Below are 22,358 nucleotides of genomic sequence, written 5' to 3' on the forward strand. Positions count from 1 at the left end.
TAAAAAATAAAGCAGATGTTTACTTAGTGCATAACAATTAATAATGCTCCCTAATGAATAGAATTTATGAGACTGAACACATAAGGGAATGTTTTGTGATCTCCTAGGACACCGCTCAGTAAAATGAACGGGTTGTCATATCTCAGGTTCATTAATTGCTCTACATATCCTGAAGCTCTGTAGGAAAATCTGAGTATGAATTTAGCTTTTGTGTTCCAGTAATCACCTTTTCCTCAGGACTGAAAGTCACATTTATGGAAGAATCTCAGTTATGCAAGGGAATCTTGGCATTTCTTTTGTCTGTGAAAGAACTTCCCCTCTGGTTATCTCTACACAAATTCTGCTGCTGATGGTAGTAAATGTGGTTCCTTTGGAGAGTGATCTGAATCCTCTTTTGTAGAAAGGCTAATTTTGTTGTTCTGTTGTGTTCTTTCCCTTTGTGTCATTGAGAACCTCTCTCAGCAATAACATAAATCAAGTAGATTTGGCTTTGAGGCAGCCATCAGCTTTCTGTTCTGCCAACAAAATGGACTTAGTTTCATTTACAATGGACCACCCCCCCTTCACCAAATTATTTTGTTAACTTGCTTTGGGAAGGAGTATCAATAATTCAGCTTTAGCCAGTTGGCATGTCACCCTGACAGATGGAAAACAGCAACAATGCTATAGATTCAGTTATTCCCTCTCAGGGGGCAGTGGTGAGATTTCACCCCACCCCTGCCCCCATCTCCTGGCTATGGGATTAGTGAGTGTAAAGAAAATGGCTCCAACACAATAAAGCCTGTCCAAGGCCTTCCAAGTATAGCCAAATATGCAAATTTTCCAGGATGCTTTTACATTAGGGATTAAAGAGGAATGAGAAAGCAAGAGCAAAAGAGGAGTAAAAATGCACCTGAGATAAGAAGTGAACGCCTGAGGGGCATGCAGGATGTGGCCCAGAGAGAAAACTGAGCCAGGCATCACCTCTCTGCGTCTCTCACAGCCATCTTGGACGGAAACCTACCAAAGAGAAAGAGGTAGGGGGCAGGGGAGGGAGACAAAGACAGACAAGGAATAGAGAGGGGGGAGACAGACACAGAGAAAAGAGATGGTAAAATTGTGGTGAGTTAAATCATATCATCTTTGTTGGAGACTGGACTTTTTGGCTTCCCCATTCTCCAGGTTTATCAGCTGCTGCCACTAAACACAGTTCAGGAGGGTGAGGGCCCCTCATTGTGTTCAGATTTGATGTGCATAGCTTTTGGTTAAAGACCTTAGTCAAGGGATACACAACACAATGATTGGTTCCAGTCTGTAGTTGAAACAAACTCACGCTGTTTTGTTGTGTGTTTCAGCTGTCTTTAGATCTGTAGAAGCCGACTGCACAAAGCTTCCTCATACTGATTGAGAGCTCAGCAACACAAGTGCATAAAGCTGCTTCATTCTGAGAGCTCAGCAACATGGAGGACCATAAGCTCTTAGTGTTCTCTGCACCCAACCACACCTCAAAACAGCCAACAGCAAAACACAACCAAATGTTGATCAGAATAACAAATGAGAGACTGGAGAACAGCAAGGAAATTGCAGAAATCCTGTAGAACACAGAAACGCCAGTGACTGTAGATAAGAGAAGGAAACTCTTTGCCTCCACTACCCCTGCCCCCTGCTCAGGATCAACTTGAGATCAGGAACAGTTTCTCCCCCTGCACAAAAGGTGCGCAAATGGACTTCAGCAGCTCCCATCACCGCTGCACCTGCAGTCTTCCTTATTGGAGGTTCCTGCAGTCCTCCTGACTCTTAAGTACAGCTGAGAGCACGCCCTACAGTCAGTACTCTGAGCTACCCCCAGAGAAGGAGTTAAGGCTGTGCTCCCCACCATGGCCCCCTGCTGACACTGCTTTACACCATGTTGAAATTGGAGCCACTGTTAATGTATGTCCTGCTCCAGCAACAAGTAAAATTGCTTTCCTCCATACCTGAGGCTCACCTGCTACTCCATTATGCATGCCCACTCAGTAGCTTGCTATCCCTGAACAAAGTTGCTGCCGCTACCACGGAGCCACTCTACCCCCATTGCCATCCTAGTCACTGATGCACCCTCCTCTAAAAGCCAGGCTGAAGTAACATCCTACCCTCAGAGACCCACAGCCTTCAACTACCAAGCAAATGCTGAGGGAATTTATTGCTACTAGCCTTACATGAATGCTTAAAGCAGTTCTTCAAGCAGAAACAAAATGACAATTATTACTGTCATGAATATACATATGAAAGCATATAACTCGCTGGTAGAGGTAAAAACATAGTCAAATCCAGAATACTCCAATATCCTAAATCTTACCTATCTCTGATAAATCATGCATGTCTCTACAATAAAGATTAAAAATCAAAGTGGTCAAAAATAACTAATGCCATAATATGTAATAAATTTATGATATAAAAATAGATAAATTTTGAAGGGAAGGGTAAAAGTCAAGAGTTGTATATGCAAAAGAAGTTGAGTTGTTATCAGTTCAAAATAGCAGATTCTAAGATGTTTATGTAAGCTTCATAACCGCAAAACAAAAAACTACAGCAGATATACAAGTGATAGAAATCAAAGTTTAGCATGGCAGAAAATTATCAAATCACAAAGGAAGACAGTGAGAGGAAGGAGAAAAAGGAGCTACAAAACCTGAGACAACTATATGGCAGTAGTAAGTCCTTACCTATCAACTACAACCTTGAATGTAAATGGATAATATTGTCTAATCAGAGAACACAGAGTTGCTGAATGGATTAAAAAAATCCAACTGTGGAGTCCCTACAAAAGAGCTACTTAAACTTTAAGACTGAAATGAAAAGTAAAACAAACAAACAAAAAAAACCGTCCCGAAAGAAGTCATTATTTAGTGATAAAGGAGTGAACTCATTAAGAGGATAAAACTATTATGAATCTATATGTACACAACATTGAAACACCTAAATACATAAAGCACATACTAATGGACATAAAGGGAGAACTAGAGCAATAAAAAGTAGTAAGGGACTTCAAAAATAGCCTGCTCTACATAATAGATAAATCAACCAGACAGAAAATAAGAAAATACTGAATTTAAACTACTTTTAAAAAAAGATTTAGTTATTTGACAGAGGGAGAAAGAGAGAGAAAGAAGGAGAAAGAGAGAGAATCTTCAACCTACTGTTACTACACTTGATCTTAGCCAAAAGGCCGAGAAGCGATCAACCTACTGTTAAAATAATTTTTTCACTGTATTATTACTAAAAATAGCCAAGGTAAGTAATCAGTCTGTGTCGTTTGACAGATAATGGGTTAAAAAATCATGGTATATATATACACAATAGACTATTATTCATCCCTAAAAAGAACAAGATCTTGCCATTTACCAAAAGATGAAAGTGGTTGGGAGACATTATGCTAAGTGAAATAAGCCAGACACATATAAAAATGTTGTGTGATCTTACTTATTTTTAAAGTATTTTTAAAAATTCAAATACACAAGGATAACAAAACAGTGGTTAACAAATCAGAAGATACAAAGTAGAAGATATGAAGATTGAACAAGTCTAGAGATTTAATGTACAATGTGAGTATAATAGATAATAAAATTGTATGTGAAATTTATGAAATTTTTGCTGTTCTTGCCACACTCAAAAATTTGAGTGTGTGAAATGATGGATAGATTCATTTACTTCATTATAGTAACCTTTTAACTACTGATAAGAATAAACATTTTTGTATCTAAAATATACACAAAATTCTTTGATAACAAATTTATTATGATTCTTAGGCTTAAATTCCTTTTTGTGTCTAGATACTTTAATTTATTTTAAAATTTTGGCTTAACATTAAGCATTTTAAAGTGATAACGCACAACATTTCAGCACATATTCAGAGCATAAACTAACCATTCCACAAAGCCAACCTTTCCATTTCCTAATCATTTCTTTGCATTTATCTATTGTGAATATTGTTTCAATTAATGTGGGAGTTCAGGTTTCTCTTTCATGTGTTGATTTCATTTTTTCCTAATATTTACCTAGAAAGATAGTTGGAACATTTGATAGAGCTATTTTTAGTTTTTTGAGGTGCCTCCATACCGTTCTCTGTTATGGCTATACTAATTAGCATTCCCACCAGTAGTCTAAAAGGGTTCCCTTTTCTCCACATCCTCACATGCTTATGTTATTTTTTAAAGTTTTTTAAGTAGCAATAATTATACCTATTTATGGGCTACAATGTGACTTTTTTTTATTTGACAGGTAGAGTTATAGACAGAGAGAGAGACAGAGAAAAAGGTCTTCCTTCTGTTGGTTCACTCCCCAAATGGCCGCTACGGGTGGCAGTGCACTGATCCAAAACCAGGAGGCAGGTGCTTACTCCTGGTCTCCTTTGTGGGTGCAGGAGCCCAAACACTTGGGCCATCCTCCACTGCCCTCCTGGGCCACAGCAGAGAGCTGGACTGGAAGAGGAGCAACGGGGACTAGAACCCAGCACCCACATGGGATGGCAGTGCCAAGGGGAGGATTAACCAAGTGATCCACGGCGCCAGCCCATGATGTGACATTTTAATACCCATGTATATAGTATATACTGCTCAAAACAGGGTGCTCAAATTTCCCCTTGACATAATTTATTTTTGGAGGCTTAGAGCTTCTTTCTTCTTGTTCATACACTATACTAGACTCCTCACTATGCTGTGTAACATTAAGAACTTACTCCTTTGATCTACTTGATTTGATATCCATTAACCAAATTCCCTCTAAAGCTGACCCCTTCCAGCTTCTGATAATCATCACTCTGTTCAGATTGAGGTTTTTAAGCTTCCACATCTGAGGGATAGCCTATGGTATTTGTGGTTTTGTGTCTTGCTTATTTTATTTAAGTTCCATCCATTTTGCTGCAAATGACAGAATTTCATCCATTTTTAATGACTGAATGCTGTGCCAATTTGTATGTAGACCACACTTTCCTTATCCATTCATCTGATAACAGATACCTTGGTTGATGCTAAATCTTGGCAATTATCAACAGTGCTGCAGTAAATATGGTGGAGCAAGCAGCTCTCTGATAGAATGATTTCCTATCTTTTGAATATATACCCAGTAGTGGAATAACGGGATCGTATGGCAGTTCTATTTCTACTTTTTAAGGAAACCTTACTGTTTTTCATAGTGGCTGTACTAATTTCCATTCCCATCATTAATGTGTAAGAGTTCCCCTTTCTCCACATCCTTACCAATATCTGTTACTTCATGTCATTTTTATAGTAGCCATTCTAACAGAAGTGCAGTGATATATCATTGTGGTTGTATTTATATATTCTTGGTGGCTAGTGAGATTGGGAATTTTTCTGTTTATCATAGACCATTTGTATTTCTTCTTTGAACAACTGGGTACTCAGGTCCTTTGCCCATTTCTTTTTTAACTATATTGGCTGATTATTGATGTTATTATTGTTGAGTCTGGGTACCTGATATATTCTGGATGTTAATCCTTTGTCAAAAAGTGGATTGCATATATTTCTCCCATTCTGTTGAATGGAACTTCATTCTATTGCTTGTGTCTTTTGCTGTGCAGAAACTTCTGAGTTTAATCCCATCTGTCTGGTTTTGCTTTTATTGCTTGTACTTTGGGGCTGTTATCCAAAAAATTATTTCCTATACCATTGCCTTGAAGTATTTTCTCTATGTTATCTTCTAGAAATTCCATAGTTTCAGGTCTTATATTTAGGTCTTTGATTCGCCTTGAGTAGATTTTTGTATATGATTAGAGGTTGGGATCGAGTTTTATACCTCTATGTATGTATATCCATTTTTATTTGCACCATTTATTTAAAAGACTATTATTTCTCCAATGTATATTCTTGGTAAATTTATCAAAAGTCAGTTGGCTATATGTATATGGATTGATTTCTGTGTGTCAGTTTTTATGCCAGTACCAAACTATTTAAATTATTAAATTTTGTAGAATGCCTTGAAATGAGGTATTGTGGTATCTCCAGCATTTCCCCCTTCAGGACTGTTTTGGCTACTCTGGGCCTTTTGTTGTTCCATATGGATTTTAGGATTATATTTTTCTAATGCTATAAAGAATGCCCTTCTTGATATTTGATAGGGGTTGCATTGAATCTGTAGATTGCTTTAGATAGTATAGCTGTTTTAACATTAATTCTCTCAACCTATGAACAAGGAATACATTTCCATATTGTGTGTGTGTATGTGTCCTTGATTTCTTCCATCAGTGTTTTATATTTGTCTTTATACAAAGCTTTCACTCCTTTGATTAAATTTATTCATAAAAATTTGATTTTGTAGCTATTATAATTGGGATTTCTTTGTTGATTTCCCTTTAAGCAAAATTATCATTAGTGTATAGATATGCTATTTTTGTATATTGATTTTTTATCCTGTGGCTTTACTGAACTGCTTTATCAGTCCTAATAACTTTTTGGTGGCATGTTTGAGGTTTTTCATATATAAAATCATGTCATATGCAAACATTTGGACTTCCTCCTTTCAAATCTTTATTTCTTTCCCCTACATAATTACCTTGCTAATTTTTCCAATATTATATTCAATAAGAATTGTAAAAGTGGCCCTACTTGTCTTGTTCCAGATCTCAGGGGAAATGCTTTTAGCTTTTCACCATTCAGCATTTTGGCTGTGGATTTGTCATTTATAATTTTGAGATATGTTCCTCCTATATTTAATTTGTTTTTTTCTTTTTTTTTAATTTTTATTTTTTGACAAGCAGAGTGGACAGTGAGAGAGAGAGACAGAGAGAAAGGTCTTCCTTTTTGCCATTGGGTCACCCTCCAATGGCCACTACGGCCAGCGTGCTGCTGCTGGCTTATCGCGCTGATCCGAAGCCAGGACCCAGGTGCTTATCCTGGTCTCCCATGCGGGTGCAGGGCCCAAGCACTTGGGCCATCCTCCACTGCACTCCCAGGCCACAGCAGAGGGCTGACCTGGAAGAAGGGCAACCAGGACAGAATCCAGCACCCCGACCAGAACTAGAACCCAGTGTGTTGGCGCCGCAAGGTGGAGGATTAGCCTATTGAGTGGCGGTGCTGGCCCCTCCTATACTTAATTGGTTAAGAGGTTTTATCAGGAAGAGACATTGAATCTTATGAAATTTTTTTCCCTGAATTTATTGATGTGAACATATAATTTTTTTCTTTATTCTGTTGATGTTATTTATTACATTTATTGGCCTTTAAATATTGAATCATCCTTGAGTCTCTGGGATAAATCCCACTTGATTGTGATGTGTGATCTTTCTAATGTAGTGTTGGATTTGATTTGCTAATGTTTTGTCAAGATATTTTGCATCTATTTTTATCAAGGATATTGGTTTGTGGTTTCCTTTTGGTATTCTGTCTTTCTATGGTTTTGGTATCAGAGTAATTCTGGCTTCCTACAAAGAGTTTGGCAGAATCCCATGCATTTATGTATTTTGGAATGACTTGAAGGGTATTGTAATTGGTTCCTCTTTAAATGTTTTATTGAATTCAGTTGTACAGCCAGCAGTTACTGAACTTTTCTTTTTATGAGATTATTACCCAGATCCCTTGTGAACTCAGGTAAGTTTGTGGAATATAGCTTCCCAACAGTCCCAGTCCAAGAGCTACAAGACTCAGAGGGTACCTTATCCAGGTCCCACACTGTGATTTCAAGTTATAATGGGGATTGTGCCCTGGAGGTGTGGGCCTGGAGCAAAGGAATACAGATAGGACCTTTCCCAGGTCCCAAGGTGTTCACATATCCCTGGGACTTAAAGAACCTAAAATCACAGTCCCGGAGCTGCAGGATTCAGTGGGTCCTTATCCATGTCTCACAGGGCCAGTGCAGGTTATACTGGAGATTGTGGACTAGCAGCCACAATCCTTAAACAAGGAGAGACATAGGGCTCTCTAGGAACTACCAGTTGCTGCAAGCTACTACAGGAATTGTAGCATCAACAGCTATAGGCCCAGAGCCATAGGGCATGGAAGGGATTTCCCCTCAGTTCTTACATGGTATTCAAAGGTGATGCTGGTGCTTGTGCCCCAGCCACCTGGCACCCTATACTAAGAAATTACAAAACGGACTTCCTCAGGTCTGGTCCTCTGGTCTTGTGTACAGTCTGCTGATTATGCTGAGCCCCAAAATACAGAAGGGGAATTTCCCTAGATCATGCAGAGTTCTTTGTCTTTTTTATTTTTTTTTATTTTTTTTTAACTTTTATTTAATGAATATAAATTTCCAAAGTACAGCTTATGGATTACAATGGCTTCCCCCCATAACGTCCCTCCCACCCGCAACCCTCCCCTTTCTCACTCCCTCTCATGGGCATTTCAGCTGGATCCGCATGCCTTAAGGGCCGATTCTGAGGCCAGAGTGCTGTTAGGACATTTGCCATTCTATGGGTCTGCTGTGTATCTCACTTCCCATGTTGGATCATTCTCTCCCTTTTTGATTCTATCAGCTAGTATTTGCAGACACTATTCTTGTTTATGTGATCCCTTTGGTTCTTAATCCTATCATTATGATCAATTGTGAACAGAAATTGATCACTGGGACTAGTGAGATGGCATTGGTACATGCCACCTTGATGGGATTGAATTCTAATCCCCTGGTATGTTTCTAACTCTACCGTTTGAGGTAAGTCAGCTTGAGCATGTCCCGAATTGCACATCTCTTCCCTCTCTTATTCCCACTCTTATATTTAACAGCAATCACTTTTCAGTTAAGTTTCAGCACCTAAGAAGAATTGTGTATTGATTACAGTATTCAACCAAAAGTATTAAGTAGAACAAACAAAAAAATACTAAGAGGGATAACATATTAAGCTGCTCATCAACAGTCAGGGTGAGGGCTGATCAAGTCACCGTTTCTCATAGTGTTCATTTCACTTCAACAGGTTTCCTTTTTGGTGCTCAGTTAGTTGTCACCTATCAAGGAGAACAAGTGGTATTTGTCCCTTTGGGATTGGCTTATTTCACTCAGCATAATGTTTTCCAAATTCCTAACAGGGATCTCTTTTCAGTTAAAATTTAAACACCTAAGAATAATTGTGTTTTAATTACAGAGTTCAACCAATGGTACTAGAACAAAAAAAAAATACTAAAATGGATAAAGTATTACATTGTACATCAACCTTCAGGACAAGAGCTGATGACTTGGGCCATCCTCCTCTGCACTCCCGGGCCACAGCAGAGAGCTGGCCTGGAAGAGGGGCAACAGGGACAGAATCCGGTGCCCTGACCAGGACTAGAACCCGGTGTGCCGGCGCTGCAAGGTGGAGGATTAGCCTAGTGAGCCGCGGCACCGGCCTTTGTCTTTTTTATAACATTCTAACTCGAGTGATACTTCATTGTGATTTTGATTTGCATTCCTTGATACCTCATGATGAGCATTTTTCAGAAAAGTATTGGCCATTTCTGAGAAATGTCCTTTCAAATCCCTTGCTTAGTTCTTAACTGGATTGTTTGGGGGTTTTTTGTTGTTGTTGATTTTTTTTATTTTTTTTTACTTTTATTTAATGAATATAAATTTCCAAAGTACAGTTTATGGATTACAATGGCTTTCTCCCCCCCATAACTTCCCTCCCACTTGCACCCCTCCCATCTCCTGCTCCCTCTCCCATTCCATTCACATCAAGATTCATTTTCAATTATCTTTATATACAGAAGATCGATTTAGTATATATTAAGTAAAGATTTCATCAGTTTGCACCCACACAGAAACACAAAGTGAAAAATACTGTTTGAGTACTAGTTATAGCATTAAATCTCAATGTACAGCACATTAAGGACAGAGATCCTACATGGGGAGTAAGTGCACAGTGACTCCTGTTGTTGACTTAACAAATTGACACTCTTGTTTATGGTGTCATTAATCACCCTAGTCTCTAGTCATGAGTTGCCACGGCTATGGAAGCCTTTTGAGTTCACCGATTTCAATCTTATTCAGACAGGGTCATAGTCAAAGTGGAAGTTCTCTCCTCTCTTCAGAGAAAGGTACCTCCTTCTTTGATGACCCATTCTTTCCACTGGGATCTCACTCACAGAGATCTTTCATTTAGGTTTTTTTTTTTTTTTGCCAGAGTGTCTTGGCTTTCCATGCCTAAAATACTCTCATGGGCTCTTCAGCCAGATCCAACTGCCTTACGGGCTGATTCTGAGGCCAGAGTGCTATTTAGGACATCTGCCATTCTATGAGTCTGCTGTGTATCCTGCTTCCCATGTTGGATTGTTCTCTCCCTTTTTGATTCTATCAGTTAGTATTAGCAGACACTAGTCTTGTTTGTGTGATCCCTTTGACTCTTAGACCTATCAGTGTGATCAATTGTGAACTGAAATTGATCACTGGGACTAGTGAGATGGCATTGTTATATGCCACCTTGATGGGATTGAATTTGAATCCCCTGGCATGTTTCTAACTCTACCATTTGGGGCAAGTCCGATTGAGCATGTCCCAAATTGTACATCTTCTCCCTCTGTTATTCCCACTCTAATATTTTTTTCACATAAGGAAGCATTTATTTGAGGTTTAACATGAAATCATACAAATAAAATTTGTATAAACAAAATCCACATTGAGTCATAACACGGAGAGCAAAGGACAAAGTAAAAACAAAACTAGTTGGTGGCTAAATACAGTTGGACACATTTGTGCCTTGTACACTAGAAAGTCTTTTACAAAATAATCATCTTAGATCAACAGAAGACCAATCTTCAGTGTCTTTCTGCAAGATGGGTTTCTTTAGCATCTCCTGTTTTCTCCAGAGTCCTCCTTTAGTATGGCTGGTAATTATTTTGGTGATTGCCACCCCCTCAAGATGCCTTGCCATAAGTGCTCTGTTGACCACTGTAGTCTTCATATCCCTGTCCATATCCATAGTTCCCATGGTTATACCCAGTATAATCATACCCACCATAGCCACTATAGTTTTTGATCACCACCATAGGCACTATTGTAATTTCCATATCCTTGATCATAATAGTTATTAAATCCTTGGTTCCAGTTTTGGCCCTGACCTCGGCCACAACCCCTAGTACCACCTCGGCCACCAGATGCAGCACCTCTTCTTCCTTTCTGTTGTTGCTGTTGCTGCCTATATACTTCTTTAGGGGTTGTGCAACTTTGATTTCACACTACCCAGAATGAATTTGATGGTATCTGCTTTCCAACAATTTCTTTACTGGCTCATCATCTGTGTATGTGATAAAGCAAAACCCTCTTCTTTCATTTGTTTTTGTATCCATGGGAAATTCAATGTTTTCAATCTCTCCAAAGGCTCAAAAATATTCTTTAATTTGCTCTTCAGAAGTATCTGGACTCAATCCACCCACAAAAACCTTTTTAGGGGGTTCTTTCCCTTTTAAAGCTTTGGCCCTTTTCGGGTCTATCAATTTGCCATCCAGTTTGTGTTCTTTCAGTTCCAAAACCTTATCAACACTAGCAGCATCTTTGAAAAGCACAAATCCAAATCCTCTTGATCTTCCCGTGACCAGATCTGTTTTAACTGTACAGTCTACAACTTCTCCAAATTGAGACAAATATTCAGTCAGATCTTTCTTGCTTGTATCCCAGCTCAAGCCTCCAATAAACATTTTACCATCATCCTGCTGATTCTTGCTCATGTTGATCTTGGATCCCTCTGCGAACTCCTTTATGTTGCTGTACTTGTTCACATCCTCCATGGCGGCGAGTGGTCGGCAAGGGGTGCTGGCACGCCGTGCGGGTCGTGGCGGTGGAGCGTTGTATGGAGCTGGATTTAAAATGGAGGCAGAAGAGATCCCCCCACTCTAATATTTAACAGGGATTACTTTTCAGTTAAATTTAAACACCTAAGAATAATTGTGTGTTAATTACAGAGTTCAACCAATAGTACTAAAACAAACAAACAAAAATACTAAAAGGGACAAAGTATTACATTGTACATCAACAATCAGGACAAGGGCTGATCAAGTCACTGTTTCTCATAGTGTCCATTTCACTTCAACAGGTTTCCCTTTGGTGTTCAGTTAGTTGTCACCGATCAGGGAGAACATATGATATTTGTCCCTTTGGGACTGGCTTAATGCACTCAGCATAATGTTTTCCAGATTCCTCCATTTTGTTGCAAATGACCAGATTTCATTATTTTTGACTGCTGTATAGTATTCTATAGAGTACATGTCCCATAATTTCTTTATCCAGTCTACTGTTGATGGGCATATGGGTTGGTTCCAGGTCTTAGCTATTGTGAATTGAGCTGCGATAAACATGGAGTTGCAGACAGCTCTTTTATTTGCCAATTTAATTTCCTTTGAGTAAATTCCAAGGAGTAGGATGGCTGGGTTGTATGGTAAGTTTATATTCAGGTTTCTGAGGAATCTCCAGACTGACTTCCATAGTGGCTTGACCAGTTTGCATTCCCACCAACAGTGGGTTAGTGTCCCTTTTTCCCCACATCCTCTCCAGCATCTGTTGTTGGTAGATTTCTGAATGTGAGCCATTCTAACTGGGGGTGAGGTGAAACCTCATTGTGGTTTTGATTTGCATTTCCCTGATTGCTAGTGACCTTGAACATTTTTTCATGTGTCTGTTGGCCATTTGGATGTCCTCTTTTGAAAAATGCCTATTGAGGTCCTTGGCCCATCTCTTAAGTGGGTTGTTTGTTTTGATGTTGTGGAGTTTCTTAATTTCTTTGTAGATTCTGGTTATCAACCCTTTATCTGTTGCATAGTTTGCAAATATTTTTTCCCATTCTGTCGGTTGCCTCTTCACTTTCCTGACTGTTACTTTTGTAGTACAGAAACTTCTCAATTTGATGCAATCCCAAATGTTAATTTTGGCTTTGACTGCCTGTGCTGCTGGGATCTTTTCCAAGAAGTCTTTGCCGGTACCTATATCTTGCAGGGTTTCTCCCATGTTCTCTAATAATTTGATGGTGTTGGGTCATAGATTTAAGTCTTTAATCCATGTTGAGTGAATTTTTGTGTAAGGTGAAAGGTAGGGGTCTTGCTTCATGCTTCTGCACATGGAAATCCAATTTTCCCAACACCATTTATTGAATAGACTGTCCTTACTCCAGGGATTGGTTTTGGATCCTTGATCAAATATAAGTTGGCTGTAGATGTTTGGATTAATATTTGGTGCTCGCTTCAGCAGCACATATACTAAAATTGGATTAATATTTGGTGTTTCAATTTTATTCCATTGGTCTATCCATCTGTTTCTGTACCAGTACCATGCTGTTTTGATTACAACTGCCCTGTAGTATGTCCTGAAATCTGGTATTGTGATGCCTCCGGCTTTGTTTTTGTTGTACAAGATTGCTTTAGCTATTCGAGGTCTCTTGTGCCTCCATATAAATTTCAGCACCAATTTTTCCAGATCTGAGAAGAAGGTCTTCAGTATTTTGATTGGTATTGCATTGAATCTGTAAATTGCTTTTGGGGAATGGACATTTTGATGATATTGATTCTTCCAATCCATGAGCATGGAAGATTTTTCATTTTTTGGTATCCTCTTCTATTTCTTTCTTTAAGGTTTTGTAATTTTAATTTTAAGGTTTTGTAATTTGAATAATATTCTGGGTATTAATTCTTTATCAGATGAATAGTTGGCAAATATTTTCTCCCATTCTGTTGATTGTCTCTACTCTGTCTTGCTTTCTTTGCTTTGCAGAAGCTTCTTAGTTTGATATAATTGTTTACTTTTGCTTTTGTTGCCTGTGCTTTTGGAGTCTTATCCAGAAATTATTGCCAATCTCAATTTCTTGAAGTGCTTTCCTATATTTTCCCTCTAATAATTACAGAGTTTTAGGTCTTACGTTTAGATCTTTGATCTGTTTTGAGTTGATTTAGTATACAGCGAAGGCCTGGAAGGGGGAGTCTTATTTATGTCTCTTGCATATGAATATCCAATTTTCCCAGTCTCATTCATTGAACAGACTGTATCTTCCCCAGGGTATGTTTTCAACATCTTTGTCAAAACAATTGACTGTAGATCTTTAGATTCGTTTATGGAATTTGTATTGTGTTCCACTGATCATTTTGTTTGTTTTTATGCCAGTACCATGAGAATCCATATCTTTCTCCAAATCAGGGAAATTTTCAGTTGTTACTGTATTGAAGATGTTTTCCATGCCTTTCCTTTTCTGTCCCTCAGGAATTCCTATTGTGCAAATATTAATTTGATTAGTGCTGTCCCAAACATCATGGAGACTAGTTTCATTCTTTTTTTATTATTGTTCATTTTTTTCCTTGTTTTAGTGCTGTTTTTTGTCTAACTGTGATATCTCAAAAGACCTGTCTTTGTGTTCAGACAGGCTCTCCTCCACTGATAAAGCTTTCACCTGTATTTATTATTTGACTTCTTAAATTCTTCGTCTCTAAGATTTCTGTATATTTCTTTTTTTTTTTTAACAGGCAGAGTGGATAGTGAGAGAGAGAGAGACAGAGAGAAAGGTCTTCCTTTGCCATTGGTTCACCCTCCAACGGCCGCCGCGGCCGGTACGCTGCAGCTGGCGCACCACGCTGATCCGAAGGCAGGAGCCAGGTGCTTCTCCTGGTCTCCCATGGGGTGCAGGGCCCAAGCACTTGGGCCATCCTCCACTGCACTCCCTGGCCACAGCAGAGAGCTGGCCTGGAAGAGGGGCAACCGGGACAGCATCCAGCGCCCTGACCGGGACTAGAACCCAGTGTGCCGGTGCTGCTAGGCAGAGGATTAGCCTATTGAGCCGCGGTGCCGGCCAGATTTCTGTATATTTCTTTTTCAAGATCTCTCTTTAATTAATTTCTCATACATATTATGCATAAATTTCCTAATTTTTAAGATTTATTTATTTATTTGAAAGTCAGAGTTACACAGAGAGTGGAGAGGCAGAAAGAGAGAGAAGTCTTTCATCCACTGGTTCACTCCCCAGGTGGCCACAACGGCTGGAGCTGCGCCTATCCGAAGCCAGGAGCCAGGAGCTTTTCTGGGTCTCCCACACAGGTGCAAGGGTCCAAGGACTTGGGCCATCTACTACTGCTATCCCAGGCCATAGCAGAGAGCTGGATCAGAAGTGGGGCAGCCAGGACTCGAACTGGTGCCCATGTGGGATGCTGGCACTTCAGGGCAGGGCGTTAACCCGCTGCACCACAGCGCCTGCCCCCAATTTTCTAATTTTGCTTCAGTTTTTTTCTCTTGTATCTCCCTAAGTATCCTTATAATCGTTCTTTGTGATTCTCCATCAGGCATTTTATCAACCTCCCCTTCTCTGTGTTCTGCCACTAAAGGAACATTGTGTTCCTTCTGGGGCATCATAGTGACTTGTCGTGTCACTACATTGATTTTCTAATATTTATTTATTTTATTTGAAAGGCAGAGCATCAAAGAGGGATATTCTATGCACTGGTTCACTACCTAAATGGCAACAAGAGTTGGAGCTGGGACCATCTGAAGCCATGAACACGGAATTCCATCTAGGTTTCCCACATGGATTTCAGGGGGCCAAGCACCTGGGCTCTTACCTGCTGCCTTCCCAAGCACATTAGCAAGGAACTGGATTGCAAGTGGAGCTGGGACTTGAACTGGTGATATGGGATGCCAGCATTGCAAGTGGAACAGCTTATTCTGCTACACTACAATATAGGTCCCCCAACACTGATTTTTGTGTTTATGTCAGATTCATCGTTTGTTTCTCCTTTTAAATGAAGGCTTTTGTGGCTCAAAGGTCTTTTTCCTGGAATGTACCTTCTGGTGTTGATTGATGAGCTACTTTGGCTTTAGTTCCAGTTAGATGCCATTGGATAGTCTCCTTAATACTTTCTTTTGCTGTATTGAATGAAAGTAGTTGGTAGGGACAGAGTGAGGATTGGGGAGGAAGGATGTTGGGGCGCTCTTGAAACCCAATGGAGTTGCACAGATCCCTAGCATGCAGTTCCCTAGCTACTGTCAGCTAAGGGATAGAAGTTGTGGGACCAGAGTGGACAAAAAGCATAGACCCTCAGATTCTGTCTATGCGAGGCCCTGGAGTCACAGGGCCAGCTGGCCCTGGGAGGATTAGGGTGCACAGACTGCAAGCTGCTTCCTGACTGACTGCGCAAAGTCACAGAAGCAGTGCTGGCACTGTGAGCGGGCTGGACACACACAGAGTCCTGAGCATAGTCCTGAGTACATAGTTCATAGCAGCAAAGAATAGTGTGGGCTGGAGTCACATGACCCCGAACAAGAGTCCTGTTGTTCGTGGGTCATGGAAGCAGCAGGTGACACTCTGGGTGTCTGGGGAAGGAAAAGGTGTTGGGGGTTCAGGAGTAGGTTCAAGGTTCAGGGGATAGGCACTCTTACCTCCACCATCCTCTACTCTGCACCTTTGTCATTTGTAGTGCAGAGCACTGCATCTGGCTAGGCTGCCAGGTTCATCATTGCTCCACTGGGTCTTGTTGAATTCACGAGGCTGAAGTCTTTTGCTAATGTGGTGAGATATCTGTGTGACCCTAGGGATGGCTTCTGTCCTGTAGAGCAATGTAGGTTCCAAAAGTGGTCTTTTCTCACCATGGTGGCACACCACAGCAGCCTGTGCTCTGGAATTGTTGAAGATATAGCATACATTCATCTGTGAATAAACAATTGACTGTAGGATCTCCAGGTAGCCCTCCTTACTGAGCTCCTAGTCGGTACTTCCTATGCATTCCTCCTCTAACTCGATTACTGATAAGGCAGTTGTGAAAGGTGGGTGCTGCTAAAGTAGTCCTATTTTCCGTCTCCCCTGCAGTGGGGATTCTCACCACCAATGGGTCTGGGGCTCAGTTGCTGAATGGCTTGATTCTTCTCCACGTGCTCATATCCCAGGTCTCTGTATCCTACTAGATTCCCACTATTTCCCTACTGATTGCTGGTACTATTCCCCAGGTACCTCAAGACACTGCTATTTAACTGTTGTTTTGGTTCTTCTATATGGGGGAGGAGAAAGATGCTGGGCATCTCTACTCATCACATCGCCAGCACTTTATTTTAAAGGATTATAAAAACTGAGATTCAGTCAAATTACACTATTTGGCTAAATTTTAATGGCTGGTAAATATTAGGATCAGAAAATTTGAGTCTAACTCTCATATTATTTATACTGCCTCTGCCTTAGAAATGAAATTTGCTAGCTTTATATTGCTGCATTGGTTATCTGACTGTATTGGGATAATATTGGAAATACAAGTCAAATAAATGATGTCTGCTATACAACCTCCTCACAATCTATGTAGCTTATCAAGATAAAGAAGGATCAGAGTGGGATGGCATGGGATATAGGGGCTGACCAGCCAGAGCCCCTCCCCTTACTAGCTATGTGACTTGCAGCAAGTATTCAGCAACTCAGGACCTCAATCTGCTCTTATAAAATGAATATGATAATTCCTGCTGAATGCACTTCCTGTGAGTATGGGAAATTATAACAAAAAGAATGCCATATTATCAGCTTTTTTAAATTTATTTTTTAAATTTTATTTATGGAATTCAAATTTCATGCATTCATATATACAGATTTAGGAACACAGTGATTCTTCTCAGCCTACCCTACCTCCCACCCATGCTCCCACCCTTTTATCCTCCTCCTCTCTCTCCCATTTCCACTCTTAATTTTCACAAAGATCTATTTTCAGATTAACCCTGCAGTAAATAAAATGATATCCTGTGTTTTGAGAATGTTATCAACTTCAACATCATTATTAGTTAAGTAAAAGAGATTTTAACCAATTCCAGAATAATCTGAGAGTTCAAGATGCTGAGTTTAGAAGGTGTAGATGTTTATAATAACAGAAAGCTGGCTTTGCATCTTTATGGGTGGCATAAACAAGGTGGTTTCTGATTGGCTCTTACTAAAAACTTAGTTAATATTTTTCCATTTTCTAGGTGATGAAAACTGTTTTATTGTCTGTGAAAATAAGTTTTATATCAGAAACAATTACATTTTCCTAGAAAAAAGGAAACTCTGGAAGACACCAAGCAATTTGTTTCGTTAACCATCTGACAGTGATACACCCAATCTTGCATCTGATTTTCCCCCATCCCTGTCATTGTCAATTACTTTGTACTATATCAGGATTTGGAAAACAGTTAATCGTGTTGGACTGCTAGGCAGCCTTGACTCTGCCTCTGATTTAATCACAAACACATGCTGCTGCATTCCTCAATTTTCCTTTTATGTAAGCTTCTTCGTTATTATGGTGCTTTATCTTGTCCCGTGGCATATATGTTTGCTGACCTCCATATCAGAGAAAACTGTGATATAACTGGAGGCACTCATGGAAATGAGCAACCAAAACAAAGAAGTGGAGTCAATTTAAAGATGTAACGTAGTAGAAAATTCAACTAGCCCAAATCCATGCAGGATGTGTTGAAAATGTCATATGTCAAAAGACAGCAACAACAATGCCTGCATTATGTTGGAAAGGAAATATGATTAAAGCAGTATAATGAAAACATAATGAAAAATTTCAAAAGTGGGCTAAAAAAATGTACCCCCAAACACAAGTATTCATGGAGACAATGAAGGTGAAAACACTGTGGCAATATTATTATGATGGCCTTAGCTTCTAAAAAGTAAGGGCTATTCTATTTTTCATAGGTGAATTTATTGACATAGCTTTGTGGAACATCCTTGTGGGATCTGTGTCTTCTTAGTTTATACATACTTCACTGAGTCTTGATGTTCCACAGCTGCTTCTAGCTGGGAAAGTGAAAATGTGAAAGTTGTGTTTGCATTCATCAGTGTCACCAATTCAGGAAATTCCTGCCACTTATCCCTGATGTTCTTGACAGTTTGTACTTCTAACGTCCTTTACAATGCACTATTTGCAAATTTTGTGGCACTTTATATTCAACCCACTTATTTTCTCTTATGAACCCCATATTAAACTTTTGAGGTAGGCCAGTAAAGTATTAATATCTCTACTTAACCCATGAAGAGTTTGTGCTTGAACAGCCACTGTCAAAAGTCCTAAGTTGTACTGCTGAAAACTAGACCACTGACTTAGCCATGCTACTTTGAAAAAGGCATTTTTAAGAGTTGCTTTTACTCAGTGTTTTATTATGTATTCTGATATACAGATTCACTTTTAAAAACTCTAAGAAAAAAGTAGCTTCTCTGTGATCAAGGATTTAACTTACCTAACTTGCAGTTTTGAATATTTAAGTCTCGAAATTAGTTGCTGTATTTTGAAGGGTACTGGTGTAATGTAAACAAAAGACATTCAGAGATGTGATTGAACGTTGTGTTCCTGGAAATGAGAGTACACTGCAACCTCAGTGCTCAGCCCAGAGCTATTGTTTCCTATTTCTTGTTCAAATTCCCCCTCCCTCATCCTTCATAAAAATAAAATAGGGTGGAAGGTGGAGGCCCCAAAGTGGGTGAGCAGAACAGGAGGTCTTTAAGCCCATGGCCCCAAGTGCAGAGGATTTAAAAGTTTTATTCAGGTGAACATGAATACGGTGGATTACATATAGTTCAACTTCAACTGGGAAAATTGTGAGTAAACTTTTCAAAGAGGCAAGGGAGCATGGGGCTGTCCTCTGAATGAAGCCACTAGATCTGCAAGTGATGACAAATATAAGTCCTTTCCAGGTGGAGGATACAGATTGGGAAATTCCTTTTGTAAGCAGTCTGAATACATCTATGGAGAAAATCAGCTGCAAGGTGTTCAGATTTTGCTTAACCTATGGAGCAATGGTTTCAGCTTAGATGATGGAGAATTGAAACGTTACTGTGACCCAATAAATGCTCAATTTTGGGAGTCTTAAAAGAGGAGAGATTCCTTTGGAGCTTCAGTGAATGATTCATGGGGGCCAACTGAGTTTGGATGTGGAGGATCATCAGGATCAAGAATATATAAAACCTACAATGAGGTGCAATGCTTTCAGTGGGGAAGGGCAATACCTTGGACACCTTACCCTGCAATAGTCAGAACACCTTCCTCTCCAGAAGAGGATAAGTCAGTGCTTAATTCAGTTATTCATATTAATGATTCAGTGCCAACAACAAAAATTCAAATCAGATTAGCAGATGGGAGTCATTTGATACAAAGATTCAACAGTATACACAGAATCCTGGATGTCCGGGACTTTATTGTACAGTCTCGTCCTGAATTTGCAGCTCTTTACTTTATTCTTGTGACTTCATTTCCAAATAAAGATCTAACAGATGAAAACCATAAAATAAATAAATAAATAAAATTAAAATTCTGATGTAATTTAATCTCCCACTTTAATGCTAAGGCAGAAAGATTCAATCTTTCATATACTATATTCTTGACTTTTCAACTGTAACTTGATTTCAGAGATGAAGATGATGAGCCCACAGTACAGTAACTGATTCTTGAGTCTTTTTTGGCAGCATCAACATGAGCTCAAAATGGTCTTCAAAGTCATAGGTCATTGACTTTTTTCAATGTAAATCAGACTATTATGCATGCAGTTGAATTTGTATCCTTTAAAGTAGGCATAATGGGGAGGCTAGACAGTGCTGCTGAAACTAAAAACATTTTGGGAAGTACTTTTCAAAATAATTTGGAAGACACACTAATATGTCTGGTTATGGTCAGTGTATCTACACTTGTGTATGCATGCACATGTGTGTGTGTGTGTGTGTGTGAGAGAGAGAGAGAGATGTCACCAAAAAAGATCTACCCAAGCTTGATAATTCATTACCAGTGTACTCAAAAGTTTGTGGAAAATGGAATGAAAAGATAAGTTTATTTTGGTGCAAAAAAAATTTTAAATCCATGTATAGTTTTTTCTTAATTGTATTTTTGTGAACTTTTTGAACACCCCTCATTTGTGCACAAGAATTCACTTTGGGTAGTCTTTAGTATATTCAAAATTCAAATCCACCTTTAAAAATAAGAATTTTCTATTCAAAAGGAGTATGTTCAGTAGGTACTAGGTGTTCCAGTAATGATTATTGAAAGCCCAAGGAGGAAGAGTGGTTTGATAGTGAGTGGTGAAGCCACTGTAACTGCCTATTGGGCATTATGTGCTTAACTGGAGATATTCTTTTGACTATACTGCCACAACTCTGAAGTTAAGGAAGTTCACTTTGGAGGTATAAGTTCTCATATATTTTTAAATTAATTACTTTGTAATCATACCTCATATTTCATAGAGGTCATATTTATGCATACTTGGTATATAAATGGTTCAATTTCATTTTTTTTTCATAGCAATACTTTTTTGGTTTCTGTTTATTTTATATGGGTCATAAAATGTTATTGATATCCTTTTATATGTTTTAGCTAACAAGAAAACCTAAAGCAATTCTTAGTGATCTAAATGATGATTCTCAAAAGGAAAATGAAAGCTATCAAAAACCATAGCTAATTTATGAATAGACCCGACCTTTAGTGCTTCCTATCACTAGCACTTTAAAGTTGCCATGATAACCTTCATCCAGTTAGGTTTTTTGGGTGCAGAAAAAGCAAGAATCATTTTTATTCTCTGCCATTATCAATGTTTCATTATATAAATGGAAACTAACAGATAGGGTAAGGCAGTAGATTTTAGAAAAGACAGTAGGGTACAAAGTGTTTATCAAGCAGAATGGAGAACTTGAACAAAGAAGGGTTTGGGAAACAAAAAGTACTTCTGATTAAATGCATATTACTCACAGTCTCCACTCAAGCCTATGTCATTAACCCCCATGAAGCCCTTCCAGATGGTGCACCTGAAAATGAATGAAAAACATTCTGTAGAGATGATATCAACTTCTAATATTCAAGGCAAAAGTTTAGAATAAAAGATTAAATGTGCCAGGCATCAGGGTTTTTAAAAAAATGTATTTATTTGTGGTGAGGGGAAGCAGAGAGAGAGACAGAGAGACAGAGAAAGCTCCCCCAAATGCCTGCAAGCAGTAGTTCAAGGCCAGGCCAAAGCCAGGAGCTGGGAACTTGATCCAGGTCTCCCACATGGGTAGCAAGATTCCAACTATTTGAGCCACCATCACTGTCTCCCAGTGTGTTCATTAGCAGAAAGCTGGAGTGAAGATCTAGAGCCTGGAATTGAACCTAGGTGTTGGGATAATTGTTTATGTCACAAACAGCATTTTAACTGTTAGGCCAAACATCTACCCCATCAGTGATTTTTTTAATACTTTCTTGGTTTACTGCCTATGTATAACATAAACGTAGTAACTAATACGTTTTGGGAGGAAAGTGGAGAAAAAAAGTTTTGGTATAGTTGGGTATGATTTGTTGCAGATATAATTAGAGGTAGTTAACTATAGAATTAATAGAATGCTAAACATATTTTTCACGCGTATTTTTCCTCCTTAAACATTAAAGCAGCAATAAGCATTCATTTCACAGAAAACCAAATAAAGCTATTGTGCCCAAGGTAGTAAAAGGCTATTGACATTGGCTAATAATAGCCCCTGAAAT

General features: G+C 39.1%; 3 pseudogenes; 1 reads left to right on the forward strand and 2 right to left on the reverse strand.

Moving 5' to 3' along the window:
* Positions 1-3,070: 3,070 nt before the first annotated feature.
* On the reverse strand, positions 3,071-3,199 carry LOC127493298 (U2 spliceosomal RNA; annotated as a pseudogene).
* A 7,296-nt stretch (positions 3,200-10,495) lies between these two features.
* Positions 10,496-11,681, reverse strand: LOC100343315 (heterogeneous nuclear ribonucleoprotein D-like pseudogene; annotated as a pseudogene).
* On the forward strand, positions 11,665-20,154 carry LOC100343060 (UBX domain-containing protein 2B pseudogene; annotated as a pseudogene).
* Positions 20,155-22,358: the final 2,204 nt, after the last annotated feature.

The sequence above is a fragment of the Oryctolagus cuniculus genome, chromosome 5 (assembly GCF_964237555.1).
Source record: "Oryctolagus cuniculus chromosome 5, mOryCun1.1, whole genome shotgun sequence".
Lineage (NCBI taxonomy): Eukaryota > Metazoa > Chordata > Mammalia > Lagomorpha > Leporidae > Oryctolagus > Oryctolagus cuniculus.